Genomic DNA, 9,750 nt, shown 5'->3' on the forward strand with positions numbered 1-9,750 from the left:
CTTTCATTTAAGTTAGAAGTCTGAGCTCGATGAAAACTCATCCCAATTTGTGATGTGCACACTTCAGGGGCTGCTTGATTCCATTTGCAAAGAGAGATCTTGGAAGGCAATGTCTAAATACTAATCAACACAGCGCTCTCCTTCCATTTGTTTACACATTATCTCCACACTTTATTACGTATTTTAATAGGACAAGAGTTTAAAAGCCGGAATCAGACAGAGCAGACTCGGTCTATTTCAGAGGGTTCTTCATCAATTGGTTTTTTTTTTCTTTCTTGTGATTATACAGTTTTACTTTATCATCCCTTTGATAACAATTTCTGCAGGAAAATTGACTTTATATTTCATTTTTCCCGTCTGTTATCTTCACGGCATTCATACGCAAACACCCTTTGTGCTGCGCGGGTAATATAACTGATCAGGCGAGGCTGCGCCATAAGAAATCAAAACCATAATAATGTCTTTGGATTTTGCATTTTAAATACTGCGTTCATTGTTGCACTGAGGTTTCTGATCCCTTTCCAGACATTATGGAGATTACCTTTGGTAATGCCTATTTCATTGTACTTTGATATAAAATAATGTGTGTCATAAATCATCTGAGGGGCTGTCATTAAACAGAAAAGCACCTACTTAGGATATGTAACAATTTGCTTTTCTAATTTGAAGAAGATTGAGGCATTTTAATTATAGAGGGTTTTTGTCAATGAGACCAGAATTCAATATAAAATTGTATTCTTTCTGGAATTGTAGATTTGAAATAATAAAATCCTTATTCATTAATTTGACATTATTTTTTTGCAAGCACTAAATCAAAACATTCTTGGGAGGGTTTCCTAAGGAAAACCCTACACTTTTGTCACCATTAATTGGAGAAAAAGTTATGTTTACTTATTCAACAAAGAAGACACAAGAGAATCAGCTTTTCTTGAGGGTTAATTGTGCAGTTGCAAATTTAAGAAATTTTACAATTTGAAGCTGGGAACGGCATTATCCAAAAAATTGAGAAAAGACAAAGAAAATGCATAGGGCAATAAGGGATGGGGGAGGAGCTATTTAAAATTATCGGTGTGCTTCATGGTTTTAAGATTGCTTCCGTTTAGAAGAGGATGGAGGTTTGATGCCTTCTCAGTGAAGAACAATTTAAAATTATTGGAGCCCTCCTCTTCAAAGGTGATCAGGGTTCTGCACACAGACCTCCTAGAGAGGTTTAAAATTATGAGAGGGCCACACATTGTTTAAAACATTGATTTTTTTTTTTTATTAAATGGGTTTCCACGTTTTATTTCTTCAGTGATTAGGTAATTACAGCGACCTAGAAACTGAGGTACCTCATTCTGAAACTAGTTTTTTTCTCTTGGGCCCCTTCCGTTTGGTTTCCTTATGCTTTTTTTTTTTAGCCCCCTTAATAAATTTTCTAGTTTCCCTCACTGCTGGGATAGACACATCATTCTTTGTTCTTATTCATAAATCACCCTGTGACTGAGGAACCAGGAAGTTATTAGGGGTGAGGGGAAGGTCAGGTCGGAAATTCATATTGATCTAACCTGTTCTTGCAAGATAGCGCTTTGCCTACCTCAAACCCAGAGCCAAGCACCCGTGCGAGGCTGCCCCGCTAGGACTTGCAGTCCTGCTTGGTGAGGGCGAGGGCTGCTGCCGCTATGGGGGCGTAACACAGAGCCGCAGGAACTCCCGGGCGGTCATCACGAAGTGCTTAGTTAGAATTACATTTGCCCAGACACTAGACACTTTTTCCCTTTTTCTCTCCGGTTTGTCCTCTCTCCCTTCCCCTCTTCCTTTGTGTCTCATTGATATGGACAGCCAAGAAGGAAAACCTAAAGATTCAGTGCGAAGGCTGATCAGACTGGTAACGGGGGTCTTTTAGTTGTGAATTTTAGATGTTTCTCTTCTTGTGTTAAAAACTGGTCTTGTGTGTGCACGTGCACACACACACACACACACACACAGAGACTCGTACAGACTGTCAGGGGACGTGATGAGAGAGAATTAATTCAAGGACCCTAGCTGGGAAACAGGTGTGTTTTTTCCAGACTATTCTTCCATTCCTGTAAGAAAATCCCTTCCCTCGCTCGCTTATCTTCCCTGTTGGTTATTTGGTAAAAGGCAGAAGCAGTGTTCCATGTGTTTTGTAAAGAGCTCTATCAGAGTGAATTGGACATAGTATTACGTTTTTGTCAGTTTGAACTCACACCTGCCACACACAAGGTTTTTTGGCCTGTCGTGCAAATCAGAACTTGGGTCTAAATCTAAAGGAACAGGGAGAGCAGTAGAGCAAAGCTGTCCAGATGTTTCTCAGTCTGTGTGACTGTAAATTTCAAAGTACCAGCTTTCCGTCCAGATTTTAGTGCATTGGGAACTATATGAAAATTCCAAGACATACTGGTTTATTGAAATGTCTGGCCATTTCTGTATGAATTTTGGAACAGATGTACTGAGGTAGGCAATAAAACTGTTATAATGAGGAACATGTCCACATCAACTCACTAAACTACTAATCTCTATTGAGGACCAAAACTCTGCAGCAGAGGAGGGCGATCTCATTATAATTTTTTAAAACTCAGTGTCAATTACACAAATTCTTCCTTGATTTGAATTTTGGTCGAGATTTCAGGGGGTTGCTCTCTTCCAGATAGGTTGAAAATTGAATTTCAGTTTTACTTTTCTTAATCAATGAAAATAATATAGGAACACATTATAGGGCTTTGAGTTTATCTTTTTGAAAGTTTGTCATCATTTTATCATTACATGTAAGACTCAAGAAGCCCAAATCCAGGAGGGAGGGTGTATAGCTCAAGTGGTAGAGCACAGGTATGAGGTTCTGGGTTCAATCCCCGGTACCTCCTCTAAAAAGAAACAAACCTAATTACCTCCCGCCCTGCCAAAATAAAAATAATTAAATAATAAAATAAATAAATTAATTAATTAAATGAAAGAAAAGCCCAAATTGGGTGCTTGGAGTCCCTTTGGATTTTGAAGTCTGGGTCCGATTCTCAGTGTCGATGCTGGGAGTAATCACACTCCAGAAGCTGGGGGCTTGGTTTGAGTGTGTCGCTGACGTGACCATTGACTTTACGTTACGGTTCATGCCTCTGAAGGAAGAAAATGGTGTGCCTTGGTTGACTCTTCTTGTTGCCTTCTCATCCTCAGCCACTTCCCAGCTCACTGATTCCTCCATTGTAAGATGAACAGAACTTTCCAGGATGCAGGCTTAGAGATAGGACCTTTGGATTGGTACCGAACCATTCGTATCCCTCTCAGGGATGTGCAGAGCCGTGCGACTAGAGTTTTGGAATGAATGGGGCTCCCTTGAATTCCTGACCATTTCTCCCAACAAGACTGACTGTTGATCAAACATCTCTTGAAAAGGAAGGAAAAACTGAACAATTAAACAAAAGCAAAAATTAAAGATGACTTACTTGATAGTATATGGACTTAAAAAAATTGTCTCTCAGACCTTCCTCTACTGACCTGCGGTAATTGGAAATTGGATTTTTAAAGTGATTAATTTTACTAGCTTATGATACCGGGAAGGCTACAGGAGGCTTTAAAGACAAAGGAAGCCTTCTATGGGAAAAGGAAGGGAGCGGGGGCAGGTTCAGAAAAGATACAGGCTTTTACTACGTGAGGATCACCTGACGGACAGGACGGTTGGGCAGCTGATGAATGAGCACATCATAGAGCACGTTCAAAACATAGCCGTGGAGCACTGTGTATAAAACAGATAAACAACAAGGCTCCGCTGTACCGCACAGGGAGCTAGAGTCAGTGTCTTGTCATAACCTAGAATGAAAAAGAATATGAAAATGAGTATATATGTAGAACTGACACTGTGGCTGTACACCTGGAACTAATACAACATTGTGAACTGACTGTGCTTCAATTAAAAAAACCCCACAGTTATAGAGGCCTTGTCCTCCTCAGGCTCTTTTTTTTTTTTTTTTTGGTCACATTTGGGAAATACTAAAACTATTAAAGTTCATTTGCTCTTCTCTGGAATTTTGAGAGTTATTTTTCCTAGCATGACTCAGTTTTCCCAAAGTAGGTTTTGTTTATTTCTTTTTTTTCCTTTTTGTACTATTGCATGGTCCTCACTGGTCACTTCATATATTTTCCTATGACTTCTTTTAAAAGAGTCCAGCAGCCTTAGGAAAGCTAAAAATAAAAAAGACAAACAGTGGGAGGAGGCAATAGAAATAAAAGGAGAAAATGTTAGTGACCTCTATTTACTGAGAAAATCAGCTCGGTTTTCTCTGAGCAGCGCCTCAGAGGCTGAGAGAGGCCCAGGCCACTTCCTTTTTTTGTTGTTTTTTGTTTGTTTCCTGCTTTGTTTTTCTTTGGCCACCCTTGGTATATTAAAAAGCAAGCGTGGTCAAAACATGGATTAAAAAAACCGTGCTGTACTTCAAATATTTATACTTACCAAATTAATAATTGTGAAACACATAGAAATACCATGACCATATGGTTAAATTTATCTGAAGATAAGGCCAAAAGTCAAAATCTGATGTTTTCATGAGTGTGAGCCTTGGGACAAATGTCCCTTTCCCAATGTCCTTCCCACTGTCCAGCTCCAGGCGGGACGGACACCTGTCCCTGGCTGTGTTGCCTACGTATTGTGCATATTGTGAGCTGGGTACCTCACTTAGGGCCTGGCCACCAGTGGAGCTCAAAAAAAAAAAAAAATACTAGTTTCCTTCTCCTTCCTTCTGCCATTTTTTCATTTTACTTAGACCTGAACCGGGAAGATGGTCTTAGGCCAGTTTGTCAATATATTCATCTTGCCTTGCAAACGCTGCTCAGGAAAGGGGGCTCATTTGCATCCACAGTGGTGTGCTGCTTGCTCACAAGAAAAGGAAAAGAAGGATGCACTAGTTCTGGGCTACCCGGGAAGTGCCAGGTTTCTTCTCCCATCCTGCTTCCTTCCGTGGTCCTGAAGAGAGATTTCTATATGGGAATCAGCAGCAGCATTCATGCACTTTATTCTGCTTTTAAATTAAATTTTTATTATGGAAAATTTCAAACAGACAGAAAAATAGAGAGAATAATAGAAGGAACCCCCATGGACCCATCAGCAATCTTCACTGATGATCAGTGATGTGCTTTAAAATACACATCTGTGGAAATGGCTGCAGGAGATGGAGGTGTGTGTTTTCTCTCCGTGACAGCCTTTGGTTTACACCTGTGCGTTCCTGCAGCTCAACCTCATACACCTGCATCCACAGAAGGCTTCCTAATTGCCTTTGAATTGGGAAAACTGTATCACTGCCATGGAAAGGGGGATTTAAAACGAACAAGGTTAGAATGACTTCCTCCTAAATTCATGCTTTCCGCATTCTTAATGTAAGGCATGTAAGTAGTTAAAGATGTTTATTAACAACTAGGGGCAAAAAGGCAGAAAACCATTGGCTAAACACTGAAACATGTTTTCTGCTTAGTTGCTTGTTTTGAGAGAAGCCAGATTCTGTGTGTGTGTGTGTGTGTGTTTGTAGAACTGGGAAGGAAAACCAAGAAGGAGAAATAGAAACACCTCAAGAAAAGCCAAGTTACAGCCCTGATAATCCCTAAACTAGGTTCTTGCAGAGCACACCTGGCTTCTGGAAAGGAGGCTTTTCTTACTCTCAGTGATAACGTCAAGTCTGGGGCACAACAACAGAGCCACTGACTCATCCCATCATGTAACGGAAAACCACACAGCTCTCTCCACCAAAGTCTGCCTCCGGTATCATTATCATGTGATGATATATGGCTTCTAGTTTAAAAAAAAAAAAGCGTGCCAAAGATGAAGCAGAACTGAACCAGCACCAAGAGAGAGCACATATTTACATGCTGCTAGTAAATGCCAGGGCTGACTAACAGGACGGGGTGCAGGCAGCTTTGGTGGCCACTGGGAATTGTGACACTCACTTCAGAGCTTCATCACTGAGAGCTGAAGGATCTCGCCTTGGGAAAGAATTTAATCTCTGTGAGTTTCAGCTCACCCACCTGTGAGAGCATGAAGACAATCCTTGCCTTCTAGATAAAGGGATGCCAAGAACATTGAAAGGAAGAGTGATGGGTGGTGGTGACCATAAAGTGCTTTGGGATTCTTTTAAAAAAAAAGACCACAAAGTTCTTGCATTGTTATTACTATATTCCTCATTCTGCACATTTCATCCATGGGACTCATTATTTTGTAGTGAGAAGTTTGTACCTCTCAATCTCCCTCACTCACTTCACTCATCCCCCAACCTCCCGCCCCTCTGGCAACCACCTATTTGTTCTCTGTATCTAGGACCCTGTATCTGTTCTGTTACGTTTACTTATTTGTTTTGTTTTTTAGATTCTACATATAAGTGAAATCATATAGTGTTTGTCTTTCTCTGACTTATTTCACTTAGCACCATACCTTCTAGGTCCATCTGCATTGTCAAAAATGGCAAGATTTCATTCTTTTTTTATGGCCAAGTAATATCCCTTATATATGTATACCACATTTTCTTTCTCTGTGAATGCTAGTTTTTAGAGGACTTCTGAGTCCCAAATTGTGCATCAGGAAAGCTAAGATTCTAAAATACTCTGAAAGGAAAACTTGACATCAGGAGGACTGCAGAGAGGCTTGTTAAGACATATATACAATAGCCAAGACATGGAAACAACCTAAATGTCCATCCACAGATAACTGGATAAAGAAGCTATGGTATATTTATACAATGGAATACTACTCAGCCATAAAAAATAATAAAATAATGCCATTTGCAGCAACGTGGATTGACCTGGAGAACGTCATTCTAAGTGAAGTAAGCCAGAAAGAGAAAGAAAAATACCATATGATATCACTCATATGTGGAATCTAAAAACAAAGACAAACTTATTTACAAAACAGAAACAGACTCACAGACATAGAAAACAAACTTATGGTTACTGGAGGGGAAGCGGGTGGGAAGGGATAAATTGGGAGTTCGAGATTTATAAATACCAACTACTTTATATAAAATAGATAAACAACAAGTTTCTACTTTATAGCATAGGGAACTATATTCAATATCTTGTAGTAACTTATGGTTAAAAAGAACATGAAAACGAATATATGTATGTTCATGTATGACTGAAGGACTATGTGCTGTACACCAGAAATTGACACAACATTGTAAACTGATTATACTTCAATAAAAATATATATTAAAAAAAGATATCCTAAACCAGAAGTGTATATATATATATATATACATATGCATCATTTCCTGTGTTAAGGATTACTCAAGGTCATCAATTTTTATAGTCTTCAAAAACACTCCATTCTCTAACACTGGTTATAGTTAGAGTTTAAATACACCTTGTTCTCAATAAGAGCAAATATTTTTTATTTGGTGGATTCTTCTAAAACATAGGTTTTCATTCACTTGATTTTCAGATGAACAGCATTATCTGTCTCTTTGTTCTTGCTTGCCTCCTAAAAGTCTGTAGGCCTTGGAGCGATAGCTAAACACTTTAGCTTACATGGAGGTTAGGAGCCCAGTGTGGTTTTAGTGACTTCTGAAAACGGCCAAGGATGGAAAACCACTTAATCTTTATGAATTTTTTTAACAAACCCGTTACTTCTCAGTATTCTGAGGAACAGGGATGACACCCTCAGGAAAACAGCTGCTGAGAAGCCTTGGTCTGGGTTAGCGAGATGCGGCAGGAATGTACCTGGTGGGCAGTGAGGGGCTTGCGTTGTGGGTGTGGCCGGACCAGAACCCAGGTCTCCTATGGAATCGCCTCTTTATGAAGAATATTATCACATCCGTTTAGCACTTGAGCCTGATCGCTCTCTGCCAACATTTCCTCAGGCTCCAAAATGCAAACTGCTAGAGGGTTTTGATTTATTTCCTGTTGCAGGAAGCAGTGCCTCAAATATCGTAAAACCTCTCTTTAAAGGTTTCCCACCTGAAGAATGGACAGAGGAGGGTTTCTCTTAGCCCATGACGGTAGGGTCCCTGATATATGTTACGGATGGAAGAAGCAAAAAAAAAAAAAAAAGATCCTCTGTTTTTGTTCCTGCACAGCTTAGAACAAATTGAAAGAGAGATCTAGAACTCAGACCAATGGAAATGAACCTGTCAGCTTTGAGAATGAGGCTTAGGTCCGTGGCAGCCAGGCTTGCTAGCATCTCACCTCTGTTAGAGTCATACTCACTGGGTCATGGCCAGGGGAGTCTAGACTGAGGGCGTCCCCCAGAGCAGGCACACATGGCCATGAGCGACCTCCTGGAGAGAAAACCAGCCAGTGCCGGCCCTGCTGCTTAGTGCCTTCTCTTCAACTCCTCAGAGTGAGAAAAGGAGACAGAGATGCTCAGAAAGCAGCTCTGCTTGTGCAGATCCCTTCCTACGAAGACATGAGCGGTAAGGAGTAAGTCTTCCCCAACAGAAAATATAAGAAAACAGATATTCCTACTGAACTGAACGTATGAGGATACCAAAAAGTAAAGTGTCACAAATCCATATTCCAATCATTGAGAAATTTTTGTAAATGTCAAAAGTTGAGTCCCTTAAAGAACACTGACTAGCTCAAACAGTTCTTCCATCATTGAAGGAAGGAAAAGCACTCCTTTCAAGAAATTTTAAACTTAGTTTAATAACATATAAAACAATGGCTATGTCGATAACATTATTTCTTATTTATGAAAATTTCCATTAGAAAACCTTCATGGCTATACCACAGTAGACTTGTTCCAAGTTCTATTCAATTCTTGGAAGTAGAAACAGGCAATTTTTTAAAAGTCTTTAATTCATTGTTATGGCAGAAATGAATTCAGCAAGGTCCCTATGCCTCCCCATTTGCCTGAATCAAAGATGCTTTATCATGTTAGCAGTTCCAGGCTAGTGACACAGGGAGAGAAATGTGGCCACCCAAGGATCTTTTATGATTTTTGTCATGGGACTGCCTGTCACCCAGAGAGGTCTGTTTCCACTCCAACCCTTCCTTAATGAATCTGTTCATTTGGCTGAGGCACTGAGAGGCTAGAAGCAGGCAGGCTTGCCAGGGCCAGTCTGAGATGCTGGCCCTTTAAGACTGGCTTGCACCAGAGCCCATTCAGGCTAACCCGAAACCCAGCAGTGCCAGGAGTAGATTCAGTTCTGGTTTGAGTTAAGCTGGGTCTCAGAGATTCCCTTCCTTTGCACAGAACATTTGCAAACATTAAAAAGTGACCTGGGCTTCTTATTTCAGGGGTAAAGCTTTATGGTGTCGTGGGACAAAGAGGAAGGTAATTCAGTTAGGCGGTAACACAATCGCCTTTGATAAACTGCATTTTTAGGTCATCTTGGATGCAGCAAGGATAATGGATGGGGGCAGGGTGGTCTCCTTGACGAATGCACTCCCGAAGTGTGCCAGTCCCGGGAAGCCGGCTGTCTGGCTGCTAGGTTCTCTCTGTCGGAACCCACCCAGTGGAAGGGAATGTTCTGCCCATTTGGAGAGGGCAGCAGCCTCTCTTTTGGGTGATTTGTTATAATGACGATGATTATTGTTGGATTATTATAGTTGCCCACTGGCAGGACTATAGTTAAAAATTTGGCAGTGTTTGCATTATAAATGACTATTTTTACAACTCAGCTATAAAAGTTTACTTAGGTCTGAAATTTGATATACAAGCTCTCCATCCAGGAGTGCTTTCCTTTCAAATAGAATCTTAAAAAATGGTTAATAAAATTGGTCTGTCTAATTTTTCTGAGTTATATGTGTATTTTGGAAAAACAGAAATGTATCATTTGT

The sequence above is a fragment of the Camelus dromedarius genome, chromosome 15 (assembly GCF_036321535.1).
Source record: "Camelus dromedarius isolate mCamDro1 chromosome 15, mCamDro1.pat, whole genome shotgun sequence".
Classification (NCBI taxonomy): domain Eukaryota; kingdom Metazoa; phylum Chordata; class Mammalia; order Artiodactyla; family Camelidae; genus Camelus; species Camelus dromedarius.